This window comes from Xyrauchen texanus, chromosome 29 (assembly GCF_025860055.1).
Source record: "Xyrauchen texanus isolate HMW12.3.18 chromosome 29, RBS_HiC_50CHRs, whole genome shotgun sequence".
NCBI lineage: Eukaryota > Metazoa > Chordata > Actinopteri > Cypriniformes > Catostomidae > Xyrauchen > Xyrauchen texanus.
Genome location: NC_068304.1, coordinates 23,793,604 through 23,811,051, shown reverse-complemented (window position 1 = coordinate 23,811,051; position 17,448 = coordinate 23,793,604).

The following is a 17,448-nucleotide window of genomic DNA, read 5'->3' as shown; positions in this document are numbered from 1 at the left end:
CAGCGATAACAGTATAATTTGTCCACACGCACGACTTTCGAATTGTAAAAAAATAAATGGCTGTGCGCAAAACCACACAGTGTTCAATATGCAAGGTTCAGACAGTCCACTCATTAGCGATGACCGGACCTACAAACAGTGTAGGGAAAAGTAAAAAAAAAACTTAAAATTGACTACAGCACCATCAAGGAAATGTGGAAGTGGTTTGACCAAATGGATGCAATCTAAACCGGCGAACAATGGGAGGGAGAGTGCCCTGGACTGGCAATGATCCACGACGGAGGATGTTATGTTTTGTTATGTTAACTCTATACTCTGCTTGAAAGCTTCACTTTATTTAGTTGACCAGCTACTGCAAGCTTGCTTCTAAAACAACCAGGCCAATTTAACTGTTAAACTTATGTAAAATCACCACGCAACAACTGCTTTATGCAGCAAAATGAGCTAGTAGCTAACAGCTAGTATAATAATAATAACAGTCGTGTTATTGTTTTGGTCAGTTTGTGTCATGTTTAAGATGATGTCATGGGAGTAGAGGCAGCACAACTATTACGATCATCATATAATCCCACCCAAGTAGAGGGGCACTAAACTGCAATGGAAATGCAAGCTACGAAAAGTAAAGTGAGTAGAGTTGAGGCGAGTCGAACCGTAATGTGCTGCGGAGAAGTGCCAATAGTGTAAGCTGTCAAAGTGGACCTTCCATTAAACAAGCTTTTCTGCCAAAATGGAAACAGTATAACAGTCATAAAACACAAAACAATTAATTTAACAGCAAGCATGTAAAATGTTCAAATGTAAAAATATAAAACCATTATTCCCTGTCTGTCGCTCACTTCGACTTTGTGTCGAAGAAGCGACACTAAGGGTCTCTCTTGAGTGCCGAATATGCCTCTGATCTATGAAAAAAGGCCAATGAGAATTAGGCAGACAGTATTTGCACACCCCGGCCTCCGGACATATGGGTAAAAGCGGGGAAATACATTGAGTTCAGACTCAGTCTCAGTCTGGGCACTGGCCAGAGGCACCTCCCTGGCAAACATATGTAGAGCAGCGGATTGGGCAACACCTAATACCTTTGCGAGATTTTACTATCTCAGGATTGAGTCAGTATCGTCCTGTGTTTTCTCAGGTCCGAGCCGGTAGAACATGGTAACTGGCCGGGGGATTGCATGCACCTAGCGCCCTTTCCCTCGGCCGAGGTAAAACTGTGCACTTTCTCTCTCAGGAGATCCAGTACATTCGGATCCCTGGATGACTCCTCCTTATGGGTCCGCAATTTAGAGGAGGAATTCGCCGACCCAATCCACTCAGGTACTCAAATCTACCCTGTACTGGAATAGGTGATCCACAGGTCGGGACTCCTGCGTGGACTCCTCCTGTGAGTATTTTCCACGGTACGGTCCCCTTACGAGTGGACCCGCATCTCCCTTCCAGCATGAGGACAGCAGTTCCAGCTGTCCTCATGTCGCCGTGTTGTAGCAACTCCCCCCTCCTTGAGGCTGGATCTATCCACCATTTTTCCACATGTGACCTGAGTGGCCCATGTGATGTATTTTGCCACTTTTACCTCCCTGTCTCTGGGCAGGTGTGGTCTCCGCAGGGTCTTTTCACCCTGAAAGAATAGGAAACTGGGTAAGACCCCCTTCCCGCGATGCGTGTAAGGGCCCCGGCCGTTTGGCTCTATGCGAGAAACATAGAGAGAAAAGAGGCCCGGCTAGGCTCGACCCGTTCCCAGGTTGGCAAGCTTCACCTTGTTCCCCTGTTTAGGGTAACCAGAAGGATTCCAACAACTTTTATGGGGCATTGGGGAAGGGTACGTGCAGCCTGACACAACTGGTCACCTTTGCACGTGAAATACCTGCCCGCTCTTGTGTCAGCAGTGCATGGCTCGGCGCATGGTGTGATTTAATGTCGAAGTGAGCGACAGACGGGGAACGTCTAGGTTACATATGTAACCTCCGTTCCCTGATGGAGGGAATGAGACGCTTGTGTCCTCCTGGCCACGTCGCTGAGCCAAGCAACTGTGGTGGCCGGACCATTTCCGGCTCCTCAGAAAAATCCTGAATGAACTCGACGTATTTCCCCGCTTTTATACCCGTATGTCGAAGAAGCGACACAAGAAGGTCTCTCTTGAGCGCCGATATTCACCTCTGACCTATTGAAAAGGGCCAATGGGAGTTGGCAGTCAGTATTTGCATACCCCGCCCCCGCATACGGGTACTTAAGCGGGGCAAATACGGAAGTTTAGTCAGAAAATTTCTTCGGAGCCGATGGTCTGTCTGCAGTTTGCTGCGAGTTACACACCACTTTAAATGTTCCTGTTTCCTCTGACGATCTGCATGCTGTTGGATCTTGACGGCGCACAACAGCGGCTTTCTCCTTTACATTGCACGGTGTGCATTGTTGCCCCTGAGCGCTTCGACAGCGCAGACACACATGCACACACTGTGTATTAAAACAGTAAATTCCTATTAAAAGAGTAATTTCTCTAAAAGAGCAAAACACAGCGGCGTTGAACGTTCTTTTCAGAACGCGTCTTTTTCAAAATGCCCTTCCGCCCCTGTGTTGTTCCTGGATGCGGTAGAGTGCTCTCCGCTTCAGACGGCCACAGGCGCTGCCTCCTGTGTTTGGGCCGCGATCACACCGAGGCGGCGTTTGTGGATGGTTCATGTTCTCACTGCGAGAACATGACCATGACCACGTTGCAGTCGCAGCTTGCTTTCAACAGAAAGGAAGCCACCCCAGATGCACCCCGCATTGCTCCTTCTTCCCACGGGACTGAGGACAATGCGGTTGGCGCTGGGGGCGATTTGGGGGCGGCAGCGGGTGCAGTTTCGCCGGGTAGCCCCTCGCAAACCTCCCGTTGCCCGACACGCTCGCTGGTCCCCGTCTACGCTCGCGGCGATAGCGGCTCGCCTCACGGCCCAGCCGTCTATCCTCCTGAGCCCGAAGCAGATGAGCTCGCCGCTGCATCGGAGAGTGCGCAGTCTGATGCCAAGGACTCACCTGGACTGCCGCCTTCGGGCCAGTAGGCCCAGGCTGAGGCCGACGCTCAGATGACCAACATGCTTTCCCGGGCCGCCGTGAGCGTGGGGTTGGATTGGAACCCTCCATCCTCCCCACAGCCTTCACGGTTGGATGACTGGTTCCTGGGGGCAGCGCGCCGTTCGCGGCCTCGCATCCCCCGGTCCTGTTTTTCCCGGAGGTGCATGACGAGCTGACGTCTACGTGGAGAGCCCCGCTCTCCGCCCGTCTAGGTGCCACCCGCTCCACTCTCACCACCCTCGACGGCAGAGAGCGCCACGGATACGGGGCGATTCCCCAGGTCGATAGGGCAGTTGCGTTCCATCTATGCCCCGGTAGCCCTACCTCCTGGCGTGGCCACCCTGTACTCCCATCCAAGCCCTGTAGGACAACAGCCTCGCTCAACGCGAAGGCCTACAGTGTGGCTGGATGCGCTGCCTCTGCCCTGCATGCGATGGCCCTCCTGCGAGTCCACCAGGCCAAAGCACTCAGAAACATGCACAAGGGTGGACCTGATCCTGATGTGTTGCAGGAACTGCGCTCAGCGACCGACCTCGCCCTGAGAGCGACGACGGCCACAGCGCAGGCACTCGGACAGGCGTTGGCCACCCTAGTGGTCCAGGAACGCCATCGTTGGCTCAATCTGGTCGAGATGCGTGAGGCCGACAAGAACCGCCTCCTAGACGCACCTGTCTCTCAGATTGGCCTTTTCGGCGACACCGTCGAGGACTTCGCCCAACAGTTCTCCACGGTGAAGAAGCAGACGGAGGCCTCTTAAGCATCATGCCCCGCCGCAGACCAGCCGCTACTGGCCCTGCCCAGTCTGCCCACCGAGGGTGTCCCCCTGCAAAGAAACCAGCTCCTGCTCCGCCTCAACCCGGGCCCAGCTCTCAGCCCCAGCGTCGAGCACCCCGCAGGCGGCACACGCCCCCTGTCTCACGAACCCCCTCTAGGACCCGGAAGACTCCCAAGCGTTCCTGAGACAGCCGACCCAGAGCCGAAGACGTTAGCTCCGGAGGTGGTAAGACCGCTCCGTCCCCCGGTGGAGGGCCGGGAAGAGAATCCTTTGTTTTTTCATTTGCCACACCCCCTGATGGGGGCTGTGGTACCCACATTCTCAGTAAGAGCTATTTCCTTTGCCTCTGGGTCACCTGGCCCGCAAATGCCGTTCTCACGGCAATCTGCTTTCAGATTACGACAGTCCCGGTACACCGGACGCGGCGATTCCGCCTTCTGCCTGCCCACGACTGTCCCCCGGCCGGCCGGTTCAGACGAGTCCAGAGGACGCCAGCATCAGACCTCCTCCTCAGTCACGAACCCACCCCCTGCTGGGTGCGCAGAGCAAGGTAAGTGCTTTGAGTCTATTCTCAGCACCTCAGCCTCAGGCCGCAACAAAGCCGCCGACACTGCATTACCTGTTCTGCCCGCTGCGAGGCCCCGCCGGGTACGTCCAAAATACTCGTCCCTTTGGTGCCCCTAGCGCAGAGCTGGGAAGCGTGGCTTTCGCTTCCCAATGCATCACGCTGGCTGCACCGGACCATTCGACTCGGTTACGCAATTCAATTTGCCCGGCTCCTGCCCCCCTTCAGGGGCATCCGCTTTTCCGCAGTACACGGCGAGCATGCCAGTTCCCTGCGCACGGAAATCGCGACCCTCTTAGCCAAGGGCGCAGTAGAGCCCGTCCCTCCAGCTGAAATGAGGAAGGGTTTCTACAGCCCTTACTTCATTGTACCCAAGAAAGGCGGCGGCTTACAACCAATCCTGGACCTTCGAGTTTTCAATCGGGCCTTGTTAAAACTCCCATTCAAAATGCTCACGCAGAGAAATATTCTGGCTGTCGTTCAGCATCTAGATTGGTTCGCAGCGGTAGACCTGAAGGACGCGTACTTCCACGTCTCAATTCTGCCACGTCACCGACCCTTCTTACAGTTCGCGTTCGACGGCCAGGCGTTTCAGTACAAAGTCCTCCTCTTCGGCCTGTCTCTGTCCCCTCGTGTCTTCACAAAGGTCGCAGAGGCGGCCCTTGCCATGCTACGAGTAGCCGGCATCTGCATTCTCAACTACCTCAACGACTGGCTCATCCTAGCACACTCTCGAGCGTTACTATGCACACACAGAGACCAAGTGCTCCGGCACCTCAGCCTCTTGGGGCTTCAGGTCAACTGGGAAAAGAGCAAGCACACTCCGGTTCAGAGCATCTCTTTTCTCGGGTTGGAGTTAGACTCAGTCTCAATGACAGCACGTCTCACGAGCGAGCATGCTCAGTCGGTGCTGGATTGCCTCGCTTCCTTCAAGCCAGGCACGGTGGTCCCTCTAAAACTTTTCCAGAGACTCCTGGGGCATATGGTGTCCTCCGAGGGGGTCGCGCCGCTGGGGTTGATGCATATGAGACCACTCCAGCACTGGCTCCAGACTCGAGTCCCGAGACAAGCATGGCACCATGGCACGCATCGGGTAAGGATCACCCCTGCCTGCGCTCAAAACACTCCGACCCTGGACAGACCTCTGCTTTTTACGGGCAGGAGTGCCCCTGCAGCAGGTGTCCCGACGCGTTCTGGTCACAACCGATGCCTCCTGGTCTGGGTGGGGTGCCGTGTGCAGCGGGCACGCAGCAGTGGGCCATTGGAAAGGGGCCCGCTGCGTTGGCACATCAACTGCCTGGAGTTGCTGACCATCCTTCTTGCTCTCAGGAAGTTCCTCCCGTTAGTTCGGGACAAACACATCCTCGTGAGATCGGACAGCACCACGGTGATGGCGTACATAAATCGCCAAGGCTCAAGTCTCAAGTCGCTGCGTGCCACTCACATCCCTGGCAAGCTCAACGTCATAGCGGACGCGCTATCTCGACAACGCCGGCGCTGTGCAAGGTCAGGCACCGGTGCTGTGCAAGGTCAGGGAGGACGAGGAGCAAGTCACGCTAGTGGCCCCCTACTGGCCCACTCGGACTTGGTTCTCGGAACTCAGGCTTCTCGCGACAGCTCCTCCCTGGCGAATTCCCCTGAGAAAGGATCTCCTCTCTCAGGGACGGGGCACGCTCTGGCACCCACGCCCAGACCTCTGGAACCTCCACATCTGGTCCCTGGACTGGATGCGGAAGAGCTAGCCGGCTTACCGGCGACCGTTGTGAATACAATCAACCAAGCCAGAGCCCCCTCTACCAGGCACCTTTACGCCCTAAAGTGGCGCTTGTTCGCAGATTGGTGTTCTTCCCGAACTGAAGACCCGCAGAGATGCGCGATCAAGTCAGTGCTCCTGTTCCTACAGGAGAGGCTGGACATGAGACTGTCCTCGTCCACCCTCAAGGTGTATGTTGCCGCCATTGCCGCCCACCACGATCCTGTAGATGGCAAGTCTTTGGGTAAGCATGACTTGATCCTCAGGTTCCTGAGAGGCGCCCGGAGGTTGAATCCCTCCCGGCCAGGCCTAGTTACCTCCTGGGATCTCTCGGTAGTCTTGGCAGGACTCCAGAGACCTCCCTTCGAGCCGCTTGAATCAATTGGACTCAGGGCCCTCTCTCTTAAGACGGCCCTGCTGATCGCGCTCACCTCTATCAAGAGGGTCGGGGACCTGCAAGCGTTCTCTGTCAGTGACACTTGCCTGGAGTTCGGTCCGGCAGATACGTCTGTGATCCTAAGACCACGACCGGGTTATGTGCCCAAGGTTCCTACCACACCCTTCCGAGATCAGGTAGTGAACCTGCAAGCGCTGCCCCGGGAGGAGGCAGACCCAGCCCTTTCGTTGCTATGTCCAGTGCGCGCTCTGCGCATTTACCTGGACCGCACACAGAGCACCAGACGCTCTGAGCAGCTCTTTGTCTGCTTTGGGGGACGGCAGTAAGGGAATGCCGTCTCCAAACAGAGGCTCGCCCACTGGGTTGTCGACGCCATCACACTGGCGCACACTGTTGGGCAATCCCCAACACCTTCGCGAGGTTTTACAACCTCCGTGTTGAGTCGGTTGCGTCTCGTGTTTTGTCAGGTCCGAGCCCGTAGAACTCGGTAACACGTAGACTGACCGGCCGGGTGGATCGCTTGTGCCCAGCGCCCTTTTCCTGACGTCAAGGTAAAGTAGTGCGCCTTCTTCCCAGGGCGCCCCACTCCGAGTCAGGACCCTGCGGTTCAGTGGAGGAACCCCCTTCCCTATATGCATGTAAGGGCCCCGGCCGTGATTGCTCTATGCGAGAAACATAGAGAGAAAAGAGGCCCAGCCAGGCTGGCCCGTTCCCATGTTAGCAAACATCGCCTTGTTCCCCTCTCAGGGTAACTAAAAGGATTCTGATGTTCTTATGGGGCATTGGGGAAGGGTACGTGCAGCCAGGTACAGACGATGCGCGGCACTGGATGAAATCCCTGCCGCCTCTGTGTCGGCGGTTCACGTACACGGTTCAGCACATGGCAAGATTGGAATGGGTCCCCTAGTGTCGCTTCTCCGACACAACGTGGAGAGAGCGACAGAAGGGGAACGTTTGGTTACGTATGTAACCTCCGTTCCCCGAGGGAGGGAACGACACGTTGTGTCTTTCCTCCGCCATGTCGCTGAACCAAGCCACTGTTGTGGCCGGACCATTCGGCTCCTCAGAAAAATCCTGACTAAACTTCCGTATTTGCCCGGCTTAAGTACCCGTATCGCGGGCGAGGTATGCAAATACTGACTGCCAACTCCCATTGGCCCTTTTCAATAGGTCAGAGGTGAATATCGGCACTCAAGAGAGACCCCTAGTGTCGCTTCTCCGACACAATGTGTCGTTCCCTCCCTCGGGGAATGGAGGTTACATACGTAACCAAACGTTACTGAGATATTGCCTTTGTGAAAACTTCCTCTTGTGACCACTAACACCAGTCTCCCCAACAATAATTAGGATTCATGCTTTTAGGGTTTCTATGTATTACATGATTTTCAGACACTTTGATCATTGTTTAAACTAATGACAAAATGACAAAGCATGTATACAAAAACATTTGCAAAATAATATAATTCAAAGAAATAAGAAAAATGCATGTGTTGCCTCATTTATGTTGTTTGTAAATTTGAGACAGATTCTTTAAAAGATGTCACTTTTGGATGGCTTAGAGCAGTTTTTTTTTCTTTTTTTTCTACTTACCTTGGAAAGTTATTTACTGTTCATAACAAGGTTAAATGTCATAAACTGGCTACATTTCAGGATAAGCACAAGTGAAAGCACGTAAAAATAATTTATATGGTGGAAAATATAGCTTGGTCAAATGGAGTTTTATTTATTTTGCTATTATTAAAACTGAATAATGGCTTACTTTTGTATTATTCTTTTTTTCTCAAGAATGTAATAGTATTACTTTTATATCATGGCCATATTGCACAGCAGAATCTAATGTAAGTTTACAGTCCAGTTAAAATGAACACTGTGCAGCTTTGTCCGCTAACTAGATGTTAAATATTGCTTTCATTTAAAATACAACAATACATTACAATAAGTATAACCATTTCTTAAAGTGCAAGCTTCTTGGAATCTCTTTCTACCTTGCTATAAATTGTCAAACAGTTTCAGTTGACTTTTGTAGCACTTTGAACCAGAAAAAGTAAGTCTTGCAAAAGAGTCAGATTTTCTGATATTTGGGATATTTCTGTAAAACCCCAAGAGAGGGATCCTGCCCCAGAAAATGCTGAGGGCTGAAAAACATTATGAGAGAACCACAGTTTATGCAGACCTCAGGTTCATTGCAAAGATACAGAAAATAGCAAATCCCCATAAGAGCTAAACCTTCACCTATTTACAGAAATACTAGGCAGCAGGATGAAAATGTAAATATCAATGGAAAAATAATATTTAATGTTCTGTCAGTTTAACTGTGGCTACATTGTATCTCTTTGTCTTGCATTTAGACAAAGTCTTTCATTTATTAGATATGCCTTTAATTGTGTTGGTGTATTTGTGTGTTGATTCTCCATTTCTGGAGTTGCATGTCAATAGAGGAGTAAAACAGTTCAGGAGACATAAATTCAGAACCTGAACATTTTCAGGTATGGAACTCTGAATTACGTGTTTTTTAAAATGGTTATATTCAAGCCAGATGGCTCACATGTAAGCTGATAGGTCTTTTGACGTGTAATCTGAAAGCCAATCAATTTGCATTCACTCTCTTTGCCTTCAAATTTGCTCAGTTTGCAAGTAAGCTGGTTTCACTGCAGCATGCTGTGAGAGTTTTCTCTGAAACCCTCCACCTCCCCAGCTCCACTGGTCTAGATCTGATATATGGGATTGCATTTATATTTTTTGTTTTTTATGTTATTTTGCAGAACCATGCCATACATGCTTGATGCAGCATGTCTTGTGCTTTTCTAACTGTGCAGAAGCAGCATGTCCATATGCTTAAAAAATAGTTAATCCAAAAATGAAAATTCTTTCATCATTAACTCTCATCCCATCCCAGATGTGTTTGACATTCTTTCTTCTGCTAAACACAAAGATTTTTAGATAAATATCTCAGCTCTTTTGGTCCATTCGCTGCAAGTTAAAGGTGGCCAAATCTTTGACAGAACATAGTTATTTTAAACACGTCCCTGGTCATTTCAATATGAATTTAACCATTTAAGCAGCACATTTAAGCATGGATAGTTTTGTGAACATGAAGCTACTGTATATTACATCTGAGAGCAAACCCGCAGCTTTCGAGTGAGAATAATACTGAAATAAAGTTTCTCATTCCTCATGCAAACATGTTTCCTTAGAAGTAGGAACAGCAGCAAATTTAAATAAATAAATAATAATAATAATTCATCCAAATCATGAAAAAAATGTTGCCACTTAACTGACATTATTAGAGTACATCAGAAAAAAAATTATGAAGTGACCGTTTCAAGCAATTGGGAAAACTTTAGAAAATGGAAGTGCTCACACATGTCAGCAGTTGCCAACAGTCAATTAATACCTCCAGATGACTGGCTCCATAAATGTTTGTATGTCATCACTTTTGGTACCTGTTACCTTTTTCCTCTCTTATACCACCAAGAACATCAAACCTTCTTGGATTTGTGACGGGCTCTCTAATTACCTCTGCTATTTACGGTTCTCTGCCCCTCTGCAACTGATTTCTCCATTATCTTGACAGTCAACAAACTGGTCCCATTAGAACAGCAGTGCAAAAGGCTTGCCTGGGGCAGGCCTGGGCTTCGGCGACCGCAAATCGTTTCTGTGTTAAAAGTCACAATGTAATAACTGCATTCAGCTTTATCGCTGAAGTGCCTGTTTTCTGAGTGAAGGGGTGGGAAGAGGAGGTTTCTCTTTGTACAAGATTTATTGACTGACCCAAATGTTCTGTTGAGGGAACCTTTGATGGTTCTGGAAGATAGTTTGCTCTGATCTCGTTCTGGTCCCTCTTCATCCCATACCTTATGTAAATGTAGTTTGGAAAATGCCTTGTGGAAAGATAGCTACGAGGGCAAAATTCTGATTTAGGCTTTTAGAAGTTCTGAACACTGAGATGCATATAACAATTAATGTACAATTAAATTAGTATATTGTGTTATAATTAGGCAATTGGAAAGAACTTTGTGCAAACTAAGCAAGTCAGGAGGCAATGCACTGACATGGACGAAATGTGTTTTTCCAGGTCATATCTGGGCTGCACAGAGGGCCAATACCATTTAAAACATCCTACACATGTGGATCAAACATGACATCATCACAGTAATATTTCAACCCGATATCAGGAAAACATGTTAATATGTTATGAGTTGGTTATTTAGTATGATTTCGTACGATTTTGTTTGTATGAATTTGTACGATTTAATCACGTGCAAATGCCTGGATGTGTAATGTGGAAGTAAGCGCAATTTCGGTTCACAAGGTGTCAAGGACATACTTATTAAAAATATGCCCTTACCCAAACTCCTTATCTAAACCTACAGTTGAAAACAGAAGTTTACACACACTTAGGTTGAAGTCATTAAAACACATTTTTTAACCACTCCACAGATTTAATATTAGCAAACTATAGTTTTGGCAAGTCATTTAGGACATCTCCTTTGTGCATGACGCAAGTAATTTTTCTAACAATTGTTTACAGACAGAGTTTTTCACTTTTAATTAACTATATCACAATTCAAGTGGGTCAGACATTACATACACTGAGTTAACTGTGCCTTTAAACAGCTTGTAAAATTCCAGATAATGACGTCAATCCTTTAGACAATTAACTAATTAGCTTCTGATAGGAGGTGTACTGATTTGGAGGTGTACCTGTTGATTCATTTTAAGGGCTACCTTCAAACTCAGTGCCTCTTTGCTTGACATCATGGGAAAATAAAAATGAATTAGCCAAGACCTCCACAAGTCTGGTTCATCCTTGGGAGCAAATTTCAAATGCCTGAAAGTATCACGTTCATCTGTACAAACAATAGAATGCAAATATAAACACCATGGGACCACGCAGCCATCATACCGCTCAGGAAGGAGAAATGGTAAATGGTCTGCACTTATATAGTGCTTTTTAACCTTAGTGGTTTTCAAACCGGTTTTACACTGTGACTCCCCCACACGCACACTCACACACCAGTGACGGCAGAGCTGCCATGCAAGGCGCTAGCCTGCCATTGGGAGCAAATTGGGTTTCAGTGTCTTGCCCAAGGACACAAATCGGCATGTGAAGTCATGTGAGCCAGGAATCGAACCGCCAACCCTGCGATTAGTGGCCAACCCGCTCTACCACCTGAGCCACAGCTGCACCATTAGAAGCATTCTGTCGCCTAGAGATGAATGCAGTTAGCATAGGACATAGTGAAGATGCTGAAGGAAACAGGTAGACACGTAGCCACAGTTAAACAAGTCCTACATTGACATAACCTGAAAGGCTGCTCATCTATTAAGAAGCCACTACTCCAAACTGCCATAAAAAAGCCGGATTACAATTTGCAAGTGCACATAGGGACAACGATCTTACTTTTTGGAGAAATTTCCTCTGGTCTAATGAAACACAACTTGAGCTGTTTGGCCATAATGACCATCATTATGTTTGGAGGAGAAAGGATGAGAAGAACACCATCTCAACCCTAACGCATGGGGGTGGCAACATCATGTTTTGGGGTGCTTTGCTGCTGGAAGGACTGGTGCAATTCTCAAAATAGATGTAATCATGAGGAAGAAATTATGTGGATATATTGAAACAACAAATCAAGACATCAGCCAGGAAGTTAAAGCTCTTCCAAATGGACAATGACCCTAAGCATACCTCTAAAGTTGTGGCAAAATGGCTTAAGGACAACAAATTCAAGGTATTGGTGAGGGCATCACAAAGCCCTGACCTCAATCTGATAGAACATTTGTGGGCAGAACGGAAAATGTGTGTGTGAGCAAGGAGGCTTACAAACCTGACTCAGTTACACCAGTTCTGTCTGGAGGAATGGGCCATCATCCCAGCAACTTATTGTGAGAAGCTTGTAGAAAGCTACTAAAAAAGTATAACCTAATTTAAACAATTTAAAGGCAATGCTCCCAAATGCTAACAAAGTGTATGTAAACTTCTGACCCACTGTGAATGTGATGAAAGAAATAAAAGCTAAAATAAATTATTCTCTCGACTATTATTCTGACATTTCACATTCTTAAAATAAAATAGTGATCCTAACTGACTAGACAGGGAATGTTTTCCACAATTAATTGTCAGTAATTGTGAAAAACTGAGTTTAAATATATTTTACTAAGGAATATGTAAACTTCTGTTCTCCTTCTATCACTCACTCGATGTTGTGTCGATGTAGGGGCACTAAGGGTTGCTCTTGGGAGCCCCAGAGACCTCTGATCTTTGAGAAAAGGCTAATGGGAATTGGAGAGTGGAGTTTGCATGCCGCTCCCGCAGACATACGGGTATAAAAGGAGCACCTTACTGGCCCACCCAGACTTGGTTCTCGGACCTCACACTCCTTGCGATAGCCCCCCGGCGAATTCCCCTGAGGAAGAACCTTCTCTCTCAGCGATGGGGCACCATCTGACACCCACAACTAGACCCATCTGGAACCTTCACGTCTGGCCCTTGGAGGGGACCTGGAAGACCTGAGCAGCCTACCACCTCCAGTGGTAGACACAATCACTCAAGCCAGGGCTCCCTCAATGAGGCGCCTGTATGCCTTGAAGTGGTATCTGTTCGCTATGTGGTGTTCTTCCTGACGTGAAGACCCCAGAGATGCGCAGTCAGATCAGTGCTTTCCTTCCTGCAGGAGAGGCTGGAGGGGTGGCTGTCCCCCTCCACCTTGAAGGTGTATGTTGCCGCTATATCGGCACATCACTATGAAGTGGACAGTAAGTATTTAGGGAAGCACGACTCGATCGTCAGGTTCCTGAGAGGAGCAAGGAGGTTAACCCCCCCCCCCAGATCACATCTCATCCCCTCGTGAGACCTCTCTGTGGTCATTCGGTGCCTACGGGGAGCTATATTTGAGCCCCTAGAGTCAGCTGAGCTTAAGGCACTCTCTTTGAAGACTGCCCTCCTGACAGTGCTCACTTCCATCAAGAGGGTAGGAGACCTGTAGGTGTTCTCTGTCAGCAAAACGTGCCTGGAATTCAGTCCGGGTTACTCTCACATGATCTTAAGACCCCGACCGGGCTATGTGACCAAGGTTCCCACAACCCCATTTTGGGATCAGGTGGTGAACCTGCAAGCTCTGCCCCAGGAGGAGGCAGACCCAGCCTTGGCGTTGTGGGCATCTATTTGCATCGCACGCAGATAATTAGATGCTCTGAGCAGCTCATTGTCTGCTTTGGTGTACAGCGGAAAGGGAGCACTGTCTCCAAACAATGGATTGCCCACTGGGTCATTGATGCCATTTCTATGGCATATCACACCTAGGACAGTCCCTGGATGTCCTTCCTCCTTAGCCCTTTGACAGTTGAGTTTTCAGAGAAACTCTCCGCCGGCGCAATACGTGTGCTTACTAGGCCCTGTGCTGGGGTAGGTGCTCCACATGCGCTGGTTACACGTAGGTAACCGGGTGTGATGTATTTTCCACAAAATGGTTTCCCTGTTGGTAAACCGTGTCTTCCTTGGACAGAGGTCCCTCTGCACCTGGTCACTGTGTTTGTAGAACTCCTCCCCACCCGGATAGGACCTACCAAGCGACTTTTCCAATTTAGATGCTTCTGACAAGGTTTGGTAAGACGATGTGACGTATTTCCACTCAAATTACCCCCACGGGTGGGTGTGGACTTCGCAGTGTCCGGAGGGACAACCCCCGATGAGGACCTTATATGGCCCCAGCTGAATGATTTTTGTTGCTTTTTGGGAGAAAAAATAGAAGAGGCCACGCCCGGCCCTTGAAAGCCCGTCTCACACAGCCAGTCCATGTAACACAGTTCAGATTGTCATGCCGTTTTGTATAGGGACCCCTAGTGTCACTACATATGGAGTGGTGGTAGTGTAGTGGACTAAAGCACATAACTGGTAATCAGAAGGTCGCTGGTTCGATCACCACAGCCACCACCATTGTGTCCTTGAGAAAGACACTTAATCCAAGTTGCTCCAGGGGGAATGCACCTGTAATAAGTGCACTGTAAGTCGCTTTGGATAAAAGCGTCTGCCAAATGCATAAATGTAAATGTAAATGTACATCGACAATACGTCGAGTGAGTGACAGAAGGGGAATGCCTTGGTTACTGTTGTAACCTCTGTTCCCTGATGGAGGGAATGAGACATTGTGTCCCTCCTACCACAACACTGAACTACCAGCTAAAATTGCCGGGACCTTGTCTCAGCTCCTCAGCACAAAACCTGAATGAGTGGTTGCATTCCAGCTCCTTTTATACCCATATGTCCGGGGGAGTGGCATGCAAATTCCACTCACCAATTCCCATTGGCCTTTTCTCAAAGATCAGAGGTGTCTGGGGCTCCCAAGGGTGACCCCTAGTGTCACTACATCAACACAACTTCTTGTTCCCTCCATCAGGGAACAGAGATTACAACAGTAACTGAGATGGCTTCAACTGCGACTGAACATAAACATGACAGGAAGCTGTTGTGTGACAAATTCAAGTAATTGTACTTGTAATATGCGAGTATTAGATGAACATTATGTCCAGTGACTTCATTGGCTGAAGTGAAGGTCGTACGAATTGATATGAATTATCCAGATTTTGAAAAGTTGTACGAATTCTTACAATTTCGCTGTGAGAGTGTGTTGAATATTTACTTGTTCTTATAACCCTATGTGGTTTAAAGATGTGTCATCATATGTGTATGCTCAGATAAGTTAACACTTACATTCTTTAGGCTGTTGTGGGGTCTAAGGGGTATTGCTATCAAAATATGTTATGGAGTAAACTGAATCACTTCCACATTTTAATATTCAACCCAGGACATTAATTTAACATGAATTAAGTTGGCTGGACTTTGCATAGGCTCTGTTTGCAAAACGTCTGCTTTTTGGTCTGCCATTGTTTAAAAAAAACAAAACAACATCAAAAAGTGTGAAAGCCTCCATATTCAGTCAGATTAGTAATGCTGCCAGCCTGTCAGCTTTCAGACTTGTACCTCAAATGAAACATCCAATGAAGAAAATTTCAATTAACTACTCTTTATCTATAAACACGCTCTCTGTGAAGACTGACATCTTCTTGACAGCATGACATTGTTGGGGAGATGTGACTTTAGAGTAAAGGTCATTACTCCTCCTCTCTGATGCCTTTACATGTCATTCACAAGAATGGCATGATGACCAATCAGGTCTTTGCATGCCTAAAGTCACAATTATGGCTCTAGGGGTGTTCAGAAGTCCTCAGGATTGGCTGGTTTTGTGGAGGGTAAGGGAGGTCGAACCTTTGACATTTGCTGTGACACTAGCCCACTATTTTTATGCTGAGGCCTTCTCGTGCCAATTACTTTTTTTGCCCTGTATAGGTGTATCAAGTTACAAATGTCACCAAAAGAATGGACTTTGTTATTAGAGACGTTGTGTGTATGGGTCTCCATGAGTGCATGCACACACACACACACACACACACACACACACACACACACACACACACACACACACACACACACACACACACACACACACACACATCTCTGTTCCCTTTTCTTGACCTCTGTTTGCACAGTTAAGTTCTCAGTTCAGTTTAATCAATTAGCCATCTGTGTGGCACCCTATGAAATATAGGAGCATATAATGAGCCAGTTACACGATGACATTGCAAAGACATGGCATTTCTAAAGATCACAGGCTAACATATACTGTATCTGGAAAGACCATTGTGACACTGATGGAAGGAATTGTCAGTGGAATGTTGAATATAGTAATGATGAGCAAAACTAAGTTTGCAAGTAAACTTTGGCTCAGATTTCCCAGTTTAACTAGCTCTTGTACTTTGAATGTAATAAATTAATTGGATATGTGCTTGTTTGTTCTCTAAACTTATGAGTACAATATCTGTTTATGTGCTTCTTAATCTTTATAACAATTATATACATTTAAAGGAATATTCCAGGTTCAACACAATTTAAGCTCAATCAACAGTATTTGTGGTATAATGTTGATTTACCACAAAAAAAAATTACCCCTGATTTACCCCTTTCTATAAAAAAGCAAAACATAGAGGTTGCAGTGGAGCACTTACAAAGGAAATTAATTTGACCAATTTCTGGAGGATTTATAAGAAGAAATGTGAAGCTTATAATTTTATAAAAGCACTTACATTCATTATTCTGTTAAAACTCATATATTATTTGTGCTGTAAATTGTTTTTACAGTCATTGTAAGGTATTTTGGGTTTGATTACATTACATCGTCATGACAAGTAGTTGTAAAATTGGCTATATCTTTAGACAGAAAAGGTTAGTGAGTGATTTTATCACACTAAAATCATGCTTACATGCATATTGTTTAAGTTTTGATGCTATACTTTTAAAACAGAGTCAAAAATTGGCCCCCATTCACTTACATCGTAAATGCCTCACTGTAATCCTGATTTGTTCTATTTATAGCAACATATTTTTACAAAATATAAATATATACATTTTGTTTTTGTGATAAACAATATTATGCCACAAATGCTGTCGACTGAGCTTAACCTGTATTAAAATTTTCCTTTAAGCTGGTCAAGTTTCAGTTTGTTTATTTTCCACTGAATTTACATGCATATCGGTAGAGTGAAAAGTGAATCTGCCTTTGAAAAATGTATATTTTCAAACTTAAACAGATTAGTGTGGATGTGGAGTTATTTAATATTTAATCGCTACAAGAAGATGGTACAGTTTTCTTAAAGGGATTTGAAATATAAAACGATTGTATAACACTTCATCACAGACATAAAAACGTTTGAAAGGGACATCTTTGGAAAAGATGTTAACACTCTGGGCGTTGATTGCTTGGCTTAGATCGAAACTAGCTCTTTGTCCTCAATTGCACTTTTAGTTTATTTATTTATTTATTTTTATGGGATTTACCAAAATCCGTTCAATA